Source organism: Adiantum capillus-veneris, chromosome 27 (assembly GCF_014529385.1).
Source record: "Adiantum capillus-veneris isolate H3 chromosome 27, ASM1452938v2, whole genome shotgun sequence".
NCBI classification, from domain to species: Eukaryota; Viridiplantae; Streptophyta; class Polypodiopsida; order Polypodiales; family Pteridaceae; genus Adiantum; species Adiantum capillus-veneris.
This window is the reverse complement of record NC_140957.1, coordinates 25637761-25657631: the sequence shown is the minus strand read 5'-3', so window position 1 is coordinate 25657631 and position 19871 is coordinate 25637761.

Below are 19871 nucleotides of genomic sequence, written 5' to 3'. Positions count from 1 at the left end.
GAGTATGATGTTACCTCGCATTCTACCCGACCACCGACGTCCAACTACCAGGACCAACTAGCTACTCAGCCATCACTGCAGGCATGGCTTCGACAGAGTGCTACATTAGAACAAGATCAAACCTGAGAGGGTTAACAAACCACACGACGGTTAAGGGATTTACAAGAACCACCACTCTATGCACAGTATCAAGGAGAGAGTAAGCCAAAGACTCAGGGGTCAACTGAGCTTGGAAGAACACCCCGAGAACGAGTTCGGAGAGATGAACCATCTCTCACGAGAACTGCTAGAAATTATGGATTAGGAGCACCATTGGGAGAGGAACCTGGCCACTACAGGAGACTAGAGGAGGTATATCGACTAGGACGGGGAATCCCATGATGAGATTTGGAGACCATCGTAGAATTAGACCTTCTCAAGTGCAAAAATGGGTAAACAAGAAATATACGGGAAGCAAGCATCCAAGAGATCATGCAGCAGCCTTTGTGCGTGTAATTAGAGCTGAACAGGTGCTAGAATTTCCTACCCAATTTGCACGATTCTGTTTAACCTTACAGGATGATGTGGCTACATGGTTTGACTCGGTGGAGCGAAGAGACTTTGAGTCTATGGAGGAAGTGTTTGACGAGTTTATCGAGGAATTCTCACAAAGGGGAATAGCTCATAATACAGTCTCGCAAATCCATAAATTCAAACAGAAAGATAGAGAGTCCGTGCGGAAGGCCGCCCTCCGATTAAAAAGATATGTTAAGTTATGTCCCGTGGAAGAACTGCCAACTCAATCCAGACTTATGCTTATATTTATCCAAGGACTAAGGAATGCAGATCTTCAAAAGGACTTACATATGAAAAGGAGCACTACGTTGAATGATTTAACCAAGGAAGCTCTATACCTTGTGGACAATTGTGCGGTCTACAAAGAGGGTGAGTTCAAGGATCTTGACGATGATTCTTCCTCACAACAAAGCGGAGGCAAGTGTGCTAAGACAACATTGAAGGGGGAAGTAGCCGTAAGCCAAGAGCAGCTTGTAGAGGAAGTGCTTCAAAAGATTAACTTGTATTCCAAACCACAAGCTAAACAACCAAAATGGTGTGCGATTGAACAAAAATGGACAAACCATGGGACGAAGGAGTGTTATTATAACAAGGGATATGTGAGAGAACGACCATATGCTCCGCAAGCTCAGGCGACATCTCCTCAAGTCCCACCGATGCCTAGATATCAAACAGGCAACCTACCAGGACCTGTAGGCGTAGAAAGACCACAACCAATGTTGGGACAACAACCACCTCTACCAGGATTACGACCAGTCGGCATAAGATACACACCCACAGTAACTGAGTCGGACGAGAAGGCTTTGGTACCTATGCATGCATACTACGACGATCCCAATGGATATGCGGCGAACTCTGTCTATTATCCATCGGACGAACCCTCTACACCAGAACCATGGAGCATGATAGGAAATACAGGACCACCAACTGCTGCACAGGCAGCGATAGAAGGACAATATAGCGTGGATGAAAGAACATTGTTGTTCATAGCCAACGGAGGCATGAGCGGGCAAAGAATTGCACACCAACAAAGAGGAGCCCCAGGAGCACTTGAACAGCCTAAAGGACCATGCTACAAGTGTGGAGGAGACCATTGGCTGAGGGACTGCCTTCATGGCGAAATCATTAGGGTCAACGCATATTGCACGGAGTGTGGAATTACTCACTTGATCCCTGATTGCCCTAAAAACTCGAGCAAAGGAGCAAAAACTACCTTGAATATGCTGGGAGTGCTACCGTCCAGTGGAGGGTCAGAAAACGAAACTCCGATTCCTGTTAAGGTCTTGACGAGAGCCCAAGCAAGGAAAAATGACAATCAGCCCAAGAGTAATGATCAAAATCAAGAAGAAATCAAGACTGACAAGTCTAGCGTCAGACGTGATAATCCTTGGAAAGAACGAAGAGCGAAAATGAAAGTTAGACGTTGTGAGCGGGATGAAAACACACACAGCGCCTCTATAACGACGCGACACACACTCTTGGGAAGATACACACACACACTATGGGGCACCACTCGGCTTAGACAACACACCTGGCCGAGACAGGGAACACACCTCTGGAGTGAGAGGAGAGAGACTATCCACTTGCCCACTCCACACACACACACACACACACACACACACACAAAACTCAGCTCAAAAGAGGAGAATTTTTGATGTTTAGATACAATTGAGCTTGGGCCAACACCAATGGGGAAAATAGCTCACACAATATGGGTAAAAGAAGCCAGATACAATCACAAACTGGAGCAGAAACTTCGCTCATAGGAGGAACTTACACAGAAAAACAGCAGGAAAAGAGTGAGGAATTTGGCAAAATGGACAGTGCCATCGCGTCCGGAACGGCCCAAAACCCCAGTCTACAATGTCAAAGTGCTCAAATCTGACCTCGGATGAGGAGTTTACGGCCAAAACAGGCTCCAAAATGAGCAAAAACACAGCTGCGGCTGTTCCTCCTCTCTTCTCCACGTTTTTTCTAGTCTTCTCTCTCTTTTTTCAGTTCCCACACTTAGCTTTATTAGTTGGGCACCCTTGGCCTTTTAGATGACCTCAAACGGACCCCGAACAGGCCAAAAACTGACCTCGCAGTGCATAGTTGTCACCTTTTTGCATCATTCGCACACCTGGCACTCAACTTTTTTCCAATAATGCATCTCGCCACCACGTGAAGTGGCCCCAAAAAGTGGTCCTAATGATGACCTTTCTGCATAACTCTCACCAGAAAACACCCACGTTGTGTCCGTCCTCATCCGCGTGCAAATATTGACCTCGTTCGCCTTCCTGACGCCACTAGATGCCATCTGACGCACCTGCTAACCTCACGTCGTCGGCCCGCGGATAGCTTCCTCGAGAAGTTTTACACGCTATAAACTCCTCATTATTGTAGAAAAACATAGAAGTACTGGTAATAGTGAAAATCGATGCACTATGTACACCCTGTCCTACCTGTACACATGTGGGCCCCACATAACCACCTGGCTAAGGAAAATGGGCAATCCTTTATTCGATGCACCATGCATGTGTATGTACATATGCGCAATCCCTTGCTCAAAAAAACTCCTGACATAATTTGCCCATCCCCTAGCCTGCTAGATCATTCATGATCAGCAACAGCAAAGAGAGATATGAGACTCGCCGCATCACAGGTCTCCTCATCCTTCACCAACATTGCTTGCTCCACAGACAGCTCATCTTGCTCCACCATCATCAATCTAGCATGATACAATTTAAGACGCAATCCATTTACCCTTGACTTATGTAGAACACCATCCAGGTTAGCCAGTTGATATGTGCCATTTGGAAAACACTCCACTACCTTGAAAGGGCCTTCCCACTTAATTTGAAACTTCTTTTGGAAGGTGTTTTCCAACTTACTGTTGTAGCACAAAACCAAGTCATGTTTCTTGATACCCTTACTTTTGACCTTTTCATTTATCTTTGCCAAAGCCTTATCTTGCATCTGCCCATAATGCTCCAATGCGCTCATCCTATCCAACTGGACCTCTTGTAACTGCAAGAGCCTCTCTTTGAATGCATCACTAGGCGGCCCAAGCAACTTCTCTAACATCTTGACCGCAGGCAACTCTACCTCCACAGGCAATAGTGCTTCCTTTCCATACACCAAATGAAATGGAGTAAACCCTGTACCTGTCTTCACCGAAGTACGGTAAGCCCATAATGCACTAGGCAATTCCAAATCCCAATTCTTTCCTTGGTGCTCTGTCACTTTAGAAAGAATTTGTACCAACTCACCATTGAATCTTTCATTTAAGCCATTACACTGTGGGTAATAAGGAGCGGTATGCTGATGCTTAATCTTCATCTTTGTGCATAAGAAGTCTAGCAGTTTAGCTCTAAATCCTGGCCCCTTATCTGAAAGTAGCTCTAATGGCACCCCAAACTTGCAACATATTTCATCATACACAAATTTTGCCACATCCTTTGCAGTGATTTACTGCTATAGCCTCTGCCCATGTAGAAATCCACTGCCGTCAAAATATAGTGCCCCCCTTGTGATAGAAATAACGGCCTATTGCCAATCTCCCTTTTTTTCATAGGTAAAACGCCATAATCCCATTTTCAACACTCTCTTCAAAGCTTCAAAATGTTTTTCGACCTATGCAAGACCACATCTTGAAAATTGACTTAATAGGATATAATACAAATTGGTGAACACTTGGCAAAAGGCCATCTTTAGAGCAAAAATCTTATGCAAGGTGATCTTGGAGCAAAATGGCCACCAATGATTCTTCATCTTCCAACACTAAAGCTCTCCCGCCCAAGGTACACGTCTCAACACGAAATCAGCCCCTTTCATGTATAAGACATCACCAATCAATTTGTACCTGTATGCTCTACGCACAAATCCATACTTCTTAGACTTCTGAATCACCTTTGGAATGATTCCTGTTAGCAAAAACTCCTCTTCTTGAACCAAACTTTCCCGACCATGGTAAAGAGGTAAGTTGGTCCTCAACAAATAGCTCCCCAATCATGCCTTGAGCTGCTTCATGTGCCTCCCCATTTAGAGCACGTTCAATGTGTCTGATGCTCCATGCTTCAAACTTTTTTAACATGCCTTTAATTCTGAAACACATCTCCTTCAATGAGCTGTTCTTGCTCTTCCACACACCCAGCACTTGCTTCACCACTAACAAGGCATCACCTTTTATGCTCAACCTTCGAACCCCATGCTTCAAACAAATGTGTAATCCGGCTTCCAGAGTAGCATATTCAGCCTCATTGTTACTATGAGCATCCAATTTGAACCCTCTCTTGCATACTAGCTTCCCCTCTGGATCATAAAGTGCTATACCCCCTGAAGCTGCATCATGGCTCTTTCTGTATGAACCATCAAAGAACAACACATGTGCATTGCTGATCTGTGGCACTTCTTCAACTACCTTTCTCACCACCTCTTCCTTAACAATAAGGGGATTCTCCTTGTAGGTCAACAAATCAGCTAGGGTAGCCCTTGTACTATCTTCCACTAGAAAAGAGAACTCAAACTCTTGCAGCTCAATTACCCATTTCTTCACCACATTTGACATGTTAGTACCATTAATTAACTATGGCAAAAAGGCATAACTCGTCAAGAAAACAAAAGGCCGTGGTAGCAAGTAATGACGAAATCGTCGACAAGCAAATATTACACTGGCCATCACTAGCTCTACTTCCGAGAACTTTCTCTCCGCTACCAACTTCACTCGGCTTGCACAATACACTGGCCTCATATAATGGCTGCCCTTCCCCTTTTCCAATAGCATGGCTCCATTGGCATCATCCCCTACTGATGGATTTACATAAAACACTTTCTCCCAATCAGGAGCCTACATGGCTGACAAACCCCCTAACACCTCTTTCACCTCTTGAAACACTTCTTCACACTTGTCATCCCATTGCAATGGATCATGCTTTGCCACTTGTTGTAATGGATAAAGAATCTGAGAAGACAATGGAATAAACCTTGCCATGTACTTCACTTTGTGTATAAAGGTTGCCAATTGCTTCGTACTCGTAGGTGATGGAAGAAGAATAATAGACTTCACCTTATCTGGATCAGCCTCAATGCCATTTTCTAACACCATATGGCCCAATAACTTCACCCTTGGCTGTGCTAGATGACATTTCTTTGGATTTAGTTGTCCTCCACATTCATCATATCGAGCCAATACCATCTGCAGCTTCTCATGGTGATCAGCCCTACTGCTATAGACACAGAAGTCATCCATAAAAGCTTTAACACAACTACCAATGAATGGTTCCAACACCCAATTTGCTCTCTCTTGATAGAAGGAAGGTCCATTTGACAACCCAAATGGCAATACTGTGTAGCAATAGCAGCCCCATGGCGTAATAAAAGTTGTCTTTGTGCGGTCTTTAAGAGCAATCTTCAATTGAAAATAGCCTGAAAAACCATCACACACACTGTACCTCTCATAACCTGCCACTGAATCCAAGATCTGATCGATGAATGGAAGAGGATATGGGTTCTTCTTAGTGGCTGCGTTTAAGGGTTTAAAATCCACACAAATTCTCCACTTCCCATCTTTCTTTGGACTGACTACAACTGGACTCACCCATTCTGTGGTCTCCACTGGAACTATGAACCCTGCCTTCAATAACTTGTCCACCTCTTCTCGCAAGGCTTCCATTTGCTCTTGACCCATCCTTCTTAGCCTTTGCCGCACTGGCTTAGCACCTTCTTTCAGCTCTATATGCATCTCTTCACCCTTGAACCCTATGATCTCTTCATATGAAGTAATGAACAAATTAGGAAAACTAGCCAGCATATGCAAATATATATCCTTCTCCATAGCTGAGAGGTCTCCACTGATCATTTGTGTCATCAATTCCTGCTTCTTTGACAACTCAACCTTGGTTTGCATCAGCCCTTCAATCACTTCATAAGGCCCTTCACTTTCATCTTCAACCTCATTCGTAAATGCAACTAAACCAATCTCCTGGATTTCTTTGTCCATCAAAAAAAATGCAACATCAGCATCCTCATCACTGCTGGTAGTGCCGTCACTGTCCTCATCTGTCACCGTGGAAGAGTCTTCATCACTAGACTCATCCTCATCTTCATAAAGCTCCTCTAATCGTTTCCTTGTGTCCATATTATAAAGCTTCTTGGTACCTGTCTTTCCATAGAGGCTAATCGTACCATGTCGCCAATCTTGAACAGCTCCCACTGCACGTAACCATGGTCTGCCCAGTATAATAGGATATGCTCCCAACCCTGCTGGCATCACATGAAAATCAACCACTGCCTTTGCATCATATGCCTCCACTTCTAAGCTCTTTACAACACCCAAGCATTTTACTTTTTGATGGTTTGCCAATCTGATCCGAAACCCTGACACCCCAGCCACTATGAGACCCATCTTCTCAACGCATGAGTGTGTTATGACGCATATTTGGGCTCCGCCATCCACATAACCTTTTCCCAAATTTTTCCTTTTATGCCACACATCTACTATTGGACAAATGTCTGGTAGCTCGTCCATTGCCAACACCTTCACTGAACCTCTCTCTGGCTCTTTCTCCATTGGGTTAACCATCCTCTTCCACTGTCGCTTTAGCTTAGGCACCATCTCTATAAGCTGCCCAAAAGTAACATCTGCCTTCCTGCTCGTCAGATCCTCCTTCAAGTCATAGCTTAATTGCCCATCCCCTAGTGGAAAATCTGAAACATGAAACTTTCGACGAGCTCTCCTTTTCCTCTTGGCCTTGACATCCTCGCCTTCATGGCTCTTTCCTTTCTTCTTACTAGGACCTGGGGCACTTCTTCCTTCCTTATCCTCTGTGGTCCTCTTCCCAATAGGCATCACTAATGTATCCTCTAGCTTTGATGCCTTCTCCAAGGTGACTACACTTAGCACTTTTGTCTTTCCCTTTTCCTCCTGGGTCAGTCCACTGGTTCCTTCGTCTCCCTTAATTTCGATGCCATAATCATTTGACCTAGTTAGCACCTGTCTTGGCAATGGATACATGTCCTCCCCCATCCTTGGTGGCTTATCACATTGCGGGCTGATGTGACCCAACTCTCCACAATTATAACATGTGGGCTTCTGCTTCCAAAACCTACCATTGCTTTGTCCAACACCATTCCTAGGCCTTTCTTCACCTCCTGGCTGATTTGCAAACCTCCCTCGACCTCGATTATTTCCCACTTGACCTAGCATGTTTAGGCTGAGATTCTTCATCAAATCTACCATTTTCCTCATGTTTTGCCTTAGCCCATCATCTTGCACTGCTGTAGTGACCACTGCTGGCATAACCTGAGTAGTAACAGGAACTACTGGTTCATGATGAACCCTTGACATGCGCCCTTGTAAAGACTCTATAGGCTGAAATTCAGACCTCATTGGCAAAGAATCCACCCCTAACTGGCTCATTTTCCTCAGCTTCCACTCTTTGTTCCTTGCTACCTCTAGTGCATCCTCATATGTCCTAGGCTTCTTTAGCTCCACTCTCCAACGTATATTCTCCCAAAGACCAGCCAAGAACCTGTCCTTCTTCATCATGTCCTCAGCGGGGGTACCTGTGGTGCTAAAGCCTTGCACATTCGCTCCCATGCCAATGAAAACTTACGTATGTACGCATCTACTGGCTCACCTTCCTTTTGCACCAAAGCCTGTACTTCTTGCCACACCTTGTCAGGATCTTCTATCTTCACAAACTCCACTTCCAACCCATGTCGTAGATTGTCCCAACTCAACCTTACAGGTGGATCAGCCACACGCAACTCCTCTTCAAATGCTTTAGACCAAACTCGTGCATCACTCTTCAAACAAATTTGGAGAAGGCATAACATTTGCGTAGGGTCATGAATCTGGTTGTTAATGCAGGCAACCTCCATCTTTTCCAAAAATTCTTCCACATCTTCATCACTTCTTCCATGAAACTCCGGATAAGAGAAAGCCATGGCTACCCAAATTATGATGCTTTGAGAACCCCTTCGAACACACGTGCAAGAACCCAAAACTTTTCACTACCCAATCCCCAGAAACTTCAATGGAGCTCAACTTTAGATAAGGACAAACACATGCACATCAAATGAGTTTTCATAGTTAATCATCGGAATGACAACAGGCAAAGGACATTCCACGATCTCTCTCAATCTTCTTGGCCCAAACATAAAGACTATGCGCTGCTGGAAAAAGATCTTCCTGGACACATGAACATTAATCTGAATTCTTTGAGTTAAATGAAAAGGAGTGAACTGAGGGCCATTTTGATCATCCATTAAAGCCAACCATGAAGCTCCCAAGAAGGCACACCTGACTCAACCTCTGATTTTGCCAAAATTTCAGCAGCATAACAGCATAAATGGCTCAAAATACCAAAAAACCAGCCATCATAACTTGGGAAAATTTCGACAGAGTTTCCCCAGAAGTAGAGCAGTAGGAACCCAAAATATAGACTGTATCTGTATGCATAAACTGCCAACAATAGAACCCGAGCATCAAATAGGACTCACTAGTACATAGCCTATGGCGAGGTCACAAAAAAGGTGCTCCAGCTACCTGTATCACCGAAAGGATATCTACATTTGAGAATCCCCCAGCTCAATAAAAACCTCACGCTATCGACCCTCACACGAAGGCTAATGCAAATCGCGTATAATCAAGTCTCAGAAATGACTATCTTCCAGACCAAGTCTCAGAAATGGCTGGGACTGCCAAATACAACCAAGTATGGCTCCACAAATGCGTACAATGGCAGTTTCCACAAGTAACGTACAATCCAGCAAACAATGCGCTCAAATAGGCGCCAAGTGATGCATTCCCACAACAACTGCAAGTGACATCACTGCTAGTATATCACTGGACTCCAGCTACCTGTATCTGTGTGAATCACCTGTACCTGTACCTGTCCCTGTAACCTGTAACCTGTAACCTGTAATCTGCAACCTGCAACCTATAATCCCAAAGCTCAAAGCTAGAAGCTCGAAGCAGAAGGTACTCGAAGAAGATCCTCCGTGGGGGCGCCAAAAGAATGTGAGCGGGATGAAAACACACACAGTGCCTCTAAAATGACCCGACACACACTCTTGGGAAGATACACACACACACTATGGGGCACCACTCGGCTTAGACAACACACCTGGCCGAGACAGGGAACACACCTCTGGAGTGAGAGGAGAGAGACTATCCACTTGCCCACTCCACACACACACACACACACACACACACACACACACAAAACTCAGCTCAAAAGAGGAGAATTTTTGATGTTTAAATACAATTGAGCTTGGGCCAACACCAATGGGGAAAATAGCTCACACAATATGGGTAAAAGAAGCCAGATACAATCACAAACTGGAGCAGAAACTTCGCTCATAGGAGGAACTTACACAGAAAAACAGCAGGAAAAGAGTGAGGAATTTGGCAAAATGGACAGTGCCATCGCGTCCGGAACGGCCCAAAACCCCAGTCTACAATGTCAAAGTGCTCAAATCTGACCTCGGATGAGGAGTTTACGGCCAAAACAGGCTCCAAAATGAGCAAAAACACAGCTGCGGCTGTTCCTCCTCTCTTCTCCACGTTTTTTCTAGTCTTCTCTCTCTTTTTTCAGTTCCCACACTTAGCTTTATTAGTTGGGCACCCTTGGCCTTTTAGATGACCTCAAACGGACCCCGAACAGGCCAAAAACTGACCTCGCAGTGCATAGTTGTCACCTTTTTGCATCATTCGCACACTTGGCACTCAACTTTTTTCCAATAATGCATCTCGCCACCACGTGAAGTGGCCCCAAAAAGTGGTCCTAATGATGACCTTTCTGCATAACTCTCACCAGAAAACACACACGTTGTGTCCGTCCTCATCCGCGTGCAAATATTTACCTCGTTCGCCTTCCTGACGCCACTAGATGCCATCTGACGCACCTGCTGACCTCACGTCGTCGGCCCGCGGATAGCTTCCTCGAGAAGTTTTACACGCTATAAACTCCTCATTATTGTAGAAAAACACAGTAGTACTGGTAATAGTGAAAATCGATGCACTATGTACACCCTGTCCTACATGTACACATGTGGGCCCCACATAATCACCTGGCTAAGGAAAATGGGCAATCCTTTATTCGATGCACCATGCATGTGTATGTACATATGCGCAATCCCTTGCTCAAAAAAACTCCTGACAACGTGAGCAAAAACAAAAAGATGTAGAAGCTAAGCTAACGATAGCTCGAGAGCTACTTAAAGAGCAAAGAGAGTCCGACTCTCTAAAATCAACGGAAGGACCAAAGAGTGCAAGCTCAGGAGGGTCGGTATTGGTAGATAAGATCAATGAACCCTTAGATGCAATCTTGCAAGCATATGAAGCAAGATTGAAGAACAGACAGACCCTAGAGCAAAGGTGGATGACATATCCATATCCAGAGATAGAAAAACAGAGACTAGAGATGTGCAAACAGCTGATTGAAACTGCACAAGCTTTACTAGAGCCTCCACCTATGGAAGCAGGAGATAGAGTAATCAAACCACCAAACAATGAAACACCTCACAAAACCGAACAAAGGATACCCGACAAGATAGAAAACATTAAATCCTTGTCGGATGTAGAGGATGCAAAAGACGTACCTAATAGCACTGATGAATCACTGAAAGATTTTCCACCATATTCCCCTATTGTGGAAGAAAATTGGTCTGAAGAGCTATGGGAAACGGTGCGAAAAGCTCAAGAAAAATATGAGACAAAAACAGTCGAGTCAGCGCCTTTCTCGGAGCTGAACTTGAATAAGACTCCATGGGATTTGGACGTTAAATCATTTCAAGGGGATAATGGTTCAGTTGCATCAGTTGCATCCGAAGATAGCAGACCACAATCTCTCAGAACTTTTCCATCATATATGGGGGACTATGAGGCAAGGTCAGAAATTCGAAGAGTACCTTCTTAGAGAATAGGTGGTTCGAATCAATTGGACACTAAAATCCTGACAGACTTGTTGACCACTCCGGTCAAGTGTACAATCACATTGACGCCTCTTAAGTTCTTCGAAACCGAGCTTAATGACACAGAACCGAAGAAAGTCAACACTAGACCAGTGCCACTCAACAAGGTAGGAGAGTATTGTGAGGGTGAAGACGGCAACATGACCCTACCAGTTGAGTATAATGGCATAGAGACTAAGGCAATACTTGATAGTGGAGCTGGCATTTTCATTGCGACCAAATTGCTATGGGAAAAATGGGGAAAACCAGCAATACGAACAACTATGAAATTATCCTTGGTAGGCCGTTCATGAGGCAACTCAAAATGGTGCAGGACTGGGGGTATGATTATTTGTATCTAAGACATGCTGAAACTACTACACGCGTAAACATGAAAAATCATAGCTACCATGATGTCACGAGAACCCCTGTGGAAAAATTTGACTCAGCCACCATTAGTGGATCAGAAGTCCCAGCGTGGCTTTGTAAGAAAAAAGAGATATGGATGTGTGGAGTATCTCAATGTAGTGAATTTGATCACGATGAAAGGACACTAGAGAGGGTTTTGGAAGACGATGCCTATATACAAGAACCTTTTCCTGAAGAGAAGCTCGAACCCCTAGAATGGTCTCAAATTTTGGCTACATTGGATGTATGCGTCAATGAAGTCACTCCCACCAAATTTTGTGATGAGAATGGCTACGATATCATACCATACTACATGTTGAGCAAAATCGTGGAGGAGAACGAGGACGAGGTAGATACTGAGAATATGAGGATCCATAAAACAGAAACGAAACTTGAGATTAAGAGAGTGGGCTATGTAGACATCCCCACTAAAGAAATCAAGCAGGAAAGAGAAGAATTTTATGATTCTTCTTATCAAAGTGAAAACAAGGATAACGCGGATGACGAGAAGTCGGAAAATACAGAGGGAGACAACAATCAAGATCAAGACAATGACGTCTTCTACAATTTCCCAAACCAAAGAGAGAGATGCCAAAAAAGATACAAGAGTAAACGACACCACATCAGTACACTAACCAGGTTGAGACCCATGCCAGAGTTTAAGGGTAAGACACATTTCATGTTGTTGATTGTGCTAAGGATAAAGTGTCAGGAAGATTTCTTAAGGTTGCTGAAGACTCAGGATTTAAGTCCAGACTGTTGAAACCTAAGAAAACCAGCAAACCAAAAAAACGAGTTGCAACAGAAAAATTGAATGTCTGTGGTAGTCCAATTATGACGAAAATTGAACGGAAAACGAGATACAATGAGTTGAAACAAAAAATTAAAAATGTATGGACAACTGAAATGGAAAGTAGCGATGGAACGAACGCTAGTGATGGGAGTAAAAAGATAGATGTACCTCCTCACTATTGTAAGTACACCATTCAGGAAAGAAGATTGGTGGTTCAGCAACCAATGAGGGAGCCTAAATCAAACGAGTCCTACGATGGGCCAGAGAACGCCAAGAAAATAGACTTAGCAGAGCCAGGAGAAAATCCTCAACCTGCTTACATTGCCACAGATCTAGGTTGAGAAGAAGAGGACTTACTGATCAAAACACTTAAGGAATTTCGAGCTGTATTTGCATGGTCGTACAAAGATTTGAAGGGAGTGGATCCTAACATTTGTGAACATTCAATCCCTCTGAAGTCTGATGCAAAGCTAAGCAAACAACGTCCCTACACGTATAATGAGACATTCACCAAAAGGATAAAAGAGGAGATAGACAAACTTATGGAGGCTGAATTTATTTATGACATAGAACACACGGACTGGGTGTCCCCGATAGTGGTGGTACCCAAGAAAAATGGGAAATTACGAGTGTGTGTGAATCTCAAGAAGGTAAACGCAGCAACAATAAGAGACAACTACCCTCTTCCTATCACTGAACACGTCCTGGAACGAGTGGCAGGCAAGCAAGCCTATAGCTTTATGGACGGATTCTCTGGTTATAACCAATTGGGGGTCAAACTAGAAGATCAATACAAAACAGCATTTGCAACAAAATGGGGCATATATGCGTTTAGGGTAATGCCATTTGGCTTGACCAATGCTCCAGCCACATTTCAGAGATTAATGACACACGCTTTTAAAGAATACTTGCAAAAATTCTTGGATATTTACATGGACGACCTGTGTGTCTATTCTCTATTGAGAGAAGACCATATAGATCATCTGAGAAAGGTATTCGAAAAATGCAGAACGTATAGGATTTGCCTCAACCCAGAAAAATGCGTATTCATGGTACGACAAGGTAAAATCTTAGGCCACATAGTGTCGGCTAATGGAATTACCACTGATGAATACAAGGTAAAGGTGATCATAGAATTGCCAAGATCAAACACTGTACGAGAGGTACAATCATTTATGGGACATTGTGGATACTACCGACGTTTTATCTACATGTACGCGATAATCGCAAAACCCTTGTATAGTCTAATCACGCTCTTCATTTGGACAAATGAATGTGAGGAGTCATTCCAGAAACTAAAAGATGCACTGGTATCTGCACCAATTCTAAAAGCACCAGATTGGTCAAAGATCTTCCATGTACATGTAGATGCTTCGGCAATTGCAACAGGCTGTATATTAGCACAACCCGATGAGGGAAAGACGGATTTTCCAATCAGTTATGCTAGTAGAGAACTCAACAGTGCAGAAAAGAATTATACTACCACTGAAAGAGAAGGATTGGGTATGATATATGCTGTAAAGAAATTTCGGCATTACTTACTCGCGAACAAATTCACATTCTTTGTGGATCACCAGGCACTCTTGTACTTAGTAAACAAACCTTGCAACATGGGACGAATTGTAAGATGGTTCATTGTGTTGCTGGAGTTTGATTTTACGGTAGTAGTTAAGAAAGGAAAAACTCATTAAAGAGCAGACCACCTTTCTCGATTACTACATGGTGAAAAAGCTACCGGAGTAGATGATGATCTCCCAGACGCATACCTGTTTAATATAGAGATGGTACCGAAATGGTCAGAGCAAATTATTCCGTTGCTGACATATGGAATGAATCTTGACGACAAACACACGGTAGAAGACATTAGACAAGCACGAAATTACACAATGCTTGCGGGAAGAATGTACCATCATGGAAACGATGGGATTCTAAGGTTGTGCATAGGCCCAAAGGAGTACGAAGCGTATCTAGAGGAGACCCACACACAAACAGGGGGATTCCATAGAGGAAATCAAATGATGTATGAACAATTAAGAAGACTTGGAGTGTATTGGCTAGGAATGGCAGGCGATGTAGCAAATTACATTAAGAAATGCGACTTTTGCACATCCAATACCACTATGGATTATGCCACATTATACCAAGTAACAGTAGCACCCGCATGGAGTCATGCTATTGTGGATTATTTGACTAATAAGGAGCTGCCAGGAGATTGTTCTAAAGCCAGATAAAAGGCTTTACAAATCGAAGCGAATAGGTATACCCTCATTAGTGACCAATTGTACAAAACAGGAACTGATGACCATCTGAGGTTAGTTACTCATGAAAATGACTACTTTCCATTATTGGAACAGGCTCATGCAGGCATAGCAGGTGGTCATTTTTCAGCAGAGAGAACCGTAAAAATCATTATGGTTGCAAGTATATGGTGGCCGACCATGATTCAAGATACAGCAGAATTCGTGAAAAGGTGTGATAAATGTCAACGCACTAAGGTACCAGTTAAAAGAGACGAAATGCCTTTAAGACCAATGATGAGTGCTCGAGCATTCGCCAAATGGGGATTGGACTTTGTTGGTCCTATCACTCCACCAGCGTATCGTTCACAAGCACAATATATCATAGTGGCCACGGACTACATGACCAAATGGGTGGAAGCAAAAGCCACAACGAAAGCAGATGCTAGAACCACGGCACAATTCTTATATGAATATGTGTTTACACGTTATGGCCTTCCAATCGAGCTGGTGAGTGATAGAGGGACACACTTTGTAAATGAAGTTATCCAACATCTCTTAAATGAGTTTATGGTAATTCATCGCAAATCTGCACCCTATCATCCACAAGCCAATGGCCAAGCGGAAGCGACCAACAAAATATTGTGCACGGTTCTTACGAAACTGGTTAGTGAAACAAGAACAGATTGGGATCAGATGCTCTATTCGGCATTGTGGGCCTATCGAGTTGCATATAAAACAACACTCAATGCTACACCATTTAATATGGTATATGGGTTAAATGCAATATTGCCTATTGACTTTTTAATCCCCACACTAAGGGTAGCAAAACAATTGGACTGGACGGGGCATGAACTTTCAGAACGGTTAGAGGACCTTGAAAAATTAGATGAGTTACGACTCAATGCTATAGCGGCCATCTATGCAAAAAAAAGACAACAGAAAGAGTTTTTTGACAAACATGTCAAGAACAAGAACTTTAAAACGGGCGACTATGTCTTAGTATACACCCTTAAACAGCATGCCAAAAAGCTAAAGAAAAGGGGCATGGGGCCTTATTTAATCCAAGAAACATCGTCTAGCGGAGCAGTAAAACTGTCGACACTAGATGGAAAAGAAATGCCGAACTGGATTAGTGGGTGTCGTTTAAAAAAATATCATCTACCTTTAACACCGGAAATGTTGTTTCAACTGCATTATGGAAAAACCTATAGACAGGAACAACAAAGAATTCAGGACCAGGCACAACAAGAAGCAAAGGAACGGATTGCTAAACGAAAGAAGTTTCTCAGGACAATAAACATGGTCACCCCAATGATGACTCACGAATATCCTCTTTCAACATCCCAAACAATCGAAGCGGATATACAAAGCGACGAATTAGAAAATACCATGACAGACCTTAGGGCTCAGGACGATAGCATCATCGATGACTTGAAAGATACATGGTGTAGTCCTTACATAAAAGCTTATGCAAGCACAAAACAAGTTGAAATCTATGCATTACTTGACACTGGGGCAAAAATGAGTGTCATAAGCTTTGAGCTCTTTCAAAAACTTGGACCAATGAAGACGATCCCAGAGACACACAGATTGAAAGTAGCATCGGGTGATGAGGTGACCACGTTGTGGTCTATTATAATACCAATCACAGTGCAAGCACACCCGTACACTACAAAATTCCATGTACTGCCACCAAGTAGGTCAGCAACTCCTTGTATCTTAGCAGTGTCATGGATGAAAGCTAACAGGGTATTCATTGATTTGGATACGAATGAGGCACTGTTCAGAAAGGAAAACTTTTCAGAACCCTTCTTATCATATAACCAATTCATGTCAAGGAGGAAACAAAAGTTAATACAACCGCAAAAATCTGCCCAACAACAAACAAAGTTTACAAGTCCAGCAACGTCTTATCAAAAATCAGCAACCATGCAGGGAACCAGGCAAGTTTGGGTATGGCGTACAGAGCTGACCGAGGCACAATTACATCAAAAGCGGAAATACAAAGTTTGGATAAGGCACGACAGCTTAATTCCTATAAAAAAAAGAATCAGAAGAACAGACAAAACACCGAAAACAAGCCCAACTTCAAAGAAACATAGTCAATCTGTCAAATACGCAACGGACTATATTGGTATGGCGGCCAAAATTGCCAATTCAAAACGAGCCAACAACACAAGAAGGGCGGACAAAGATGACAATCGTGCAGCTATCTACAACTGTCAAGGTCAAGCAACATCATGCAAACAGCACAAGGAAACAAACAGAATCCACAACAAAAACTACAAGGATGTATCAGACACAAGTCATCAAGGTAGAAAGAAAGAATGTTCCACCAGATACGACAATATCAACTTCAAAGGAACCACATACGCCAATTCAAAACCAGTGGAAAACAATCAAACAACGAGCGGCAGAGTTACAACTACTACTTGCAAAGAAAATCTGCCAGCCAATTCAAGATACCACAGGAGACCTCAACGACAAATGCCAATAAGCGCATCGCTTATACCTTTCTCCTGCACCGCATAAATTCTTTCTACATGCATTGACTGCACATGCATATAGGGCTATATTACAAGGCCTGCATTAGCACGAGTTCAAACCCATGCACAACACATACCCTTGACGATACCCTGTCGTCCGAGAGGACTCCAATTAGGAGGGGGGGAGGCATTCCAATGCGGACTCATGTCATATATTAGAGGGCAATGTTAGTGAGCAATTTTTCAACCATTTTTGCGTTTTATTGTGTGATTTTGGGAAAAAGAATATGCCCTCGTAATTAATCAGAATTGGGGACCAAATCATCATTCATGAGCCCCTAGGGATGTGTATAGACTATAAAGAGAGTCAAATCTGGCCAAAAACTGTCTAAAAACAGCAAAAAATAGGCCAAGGTTGATGATAATGAGCGAGATTGTACATAGACGAGAGAAAAGTGAGCTACAAAGTGTTTTGCTTTTCATTGGTATTTTTCTAGGTTAGAATTGCTATTTTTAGGTTATTTTGGGATTTATTTGCTTTATTTTAACCATTGTCTAGCAAAAATTATAGAAAAAAATCCGTAATCCAGATGGAAACACAAAAGAAGAGACGCCTGATCAGAGCAAGGTAAAGAAGACACAGAAAAAATAAGGACTACAAAGGTGACAGGGCAAAATGACCACCGTCATGAAGGGACCTCCAACTCGAGAAATCTCCAAAAGTGGTAAAACTGAAGCAACCGAAATCCAAATCAGGAAATTTTCGAGCCTAAACCGCATCTCGCAAAAAGTTATGGCCACAGGTAAAAGATGGAAAAATTTGGTGTCGGAGTCTCGATTACATATAGAGAGGCTATGCTAGAAATCCCTCATTTGAGTCATTTTCCATAGTGAGAAAGAGAGAGCTCCCTACAGCAGTTGAGACTTCCAGGAGCTCATCCATCGCGCACGGTCACCAGATCGACATCAGATATGAGAGGTATGCTCGTCAACACTTATTCTAAGTGTGTTTACTTCAGTTAGTCGCAAAATCTCGCCGGCATCACAATCACAACCTGTGCACACATACGGTAGAATGGTTGCTAGGGAGACCTAGAGGCCACCAAATGCGACCAAAAGTGAAAGGCACGATGCTTATAGCTTAGGGATCGAGCCTATGACCTCGGAAAGCGTGAAGGAAGCCGCTCAAAAAACCTTAATTTAGCAGGACCTGCAAAAAGGCGACAAACCAAGGTGATCAGAAATGAGCCAAAATTCATAAACAGCAAGCCAATAACCTCGACAAACCGACTAAAGGGTTAGACTATGAAAAAGTTCGTCAAAACGGAGCCTAAAGTCCCTATTTGACGAAAACCGCACAAAGCGTCACGATACTCTAACGGGCCGACCAAGTGACAAAATTACACCAAATTCAACAAGGAACATCCAAAGGAGGTCAACTACGAGATGGAATGTGTCCACTCATGAAAAAAGTTCTTCCACTAGGGCAAATGCCGGCAACAAGCCAGAAAGACGTCCAAATGGTCGTTCTTGGTGTTTCAAACACCAAAACAACAACTGACTGCTTGGATGGAAGGTCAAAAGGAACTAAAAGACAGCCGGAATCATACAAAGACCAAAAGGAACCGCGACCATCACCTAAGTGGTCTACTTCGACTTCAGGACCAGCTAAGTGCTGCAAACAAGGAGTACATTCTCCTAAATTGATTAAAACTTGATGTGTGTGTCTAGGAGGGCCTATTAAAACCATGATTGTCAACTAACATCAAAAAACTGGTAAAAATGACAAAGTGCCCAGTCTATCGCGATAGACTTGAACTTACACTTAGACAAGGGAAACTTTGACTTTGGCTTCATAAGGGGTGCTAACAAGGAATGTTAACCACCAATATCAAGTCAGTGCAAGAAAAATCTTTTTTGGCCAAAAACTCAGTCTATCGCGATAGACTTGCTACAACAATTATTGGGGGGAAAGACTTTTCAAATTTTTACAAGCTAGACTTGGGGAAGCAAATGAAGGCAGTACACCAAATTTGGTGCCAAGATGGACTCATATGACAAGCTGAGAAAGACATGCAGACAACTCAGAGTCAGAACAGGAGACATCTCAAGGGCAGACAGGTAAAATTTACATGTGAGGGGTCAAGAAACCTTGCATCAACTGGGAGAAGGCAGACAGATGGTCACAAAGCCAAAAAATGACAAACTGGCACTAAGTCCCAGTCTATCACGATAGACCAAGCAGAGGGATACTGGACCATCTTATCAAAAATTTGAATTAGCAGTTGTCTTCAACATGATGCAAGATGACCACCCACTAAGTTTGAGCCCAAAACAACACAAAATGAAGGAGATAGACCAACATCTCCTTGAAGGGAATCTGGAAAAAATGGGAGTTGATCCAAAAAGGGGTCACTTGACATTCATTTGAGGTAGAAATGGGGTCAGATC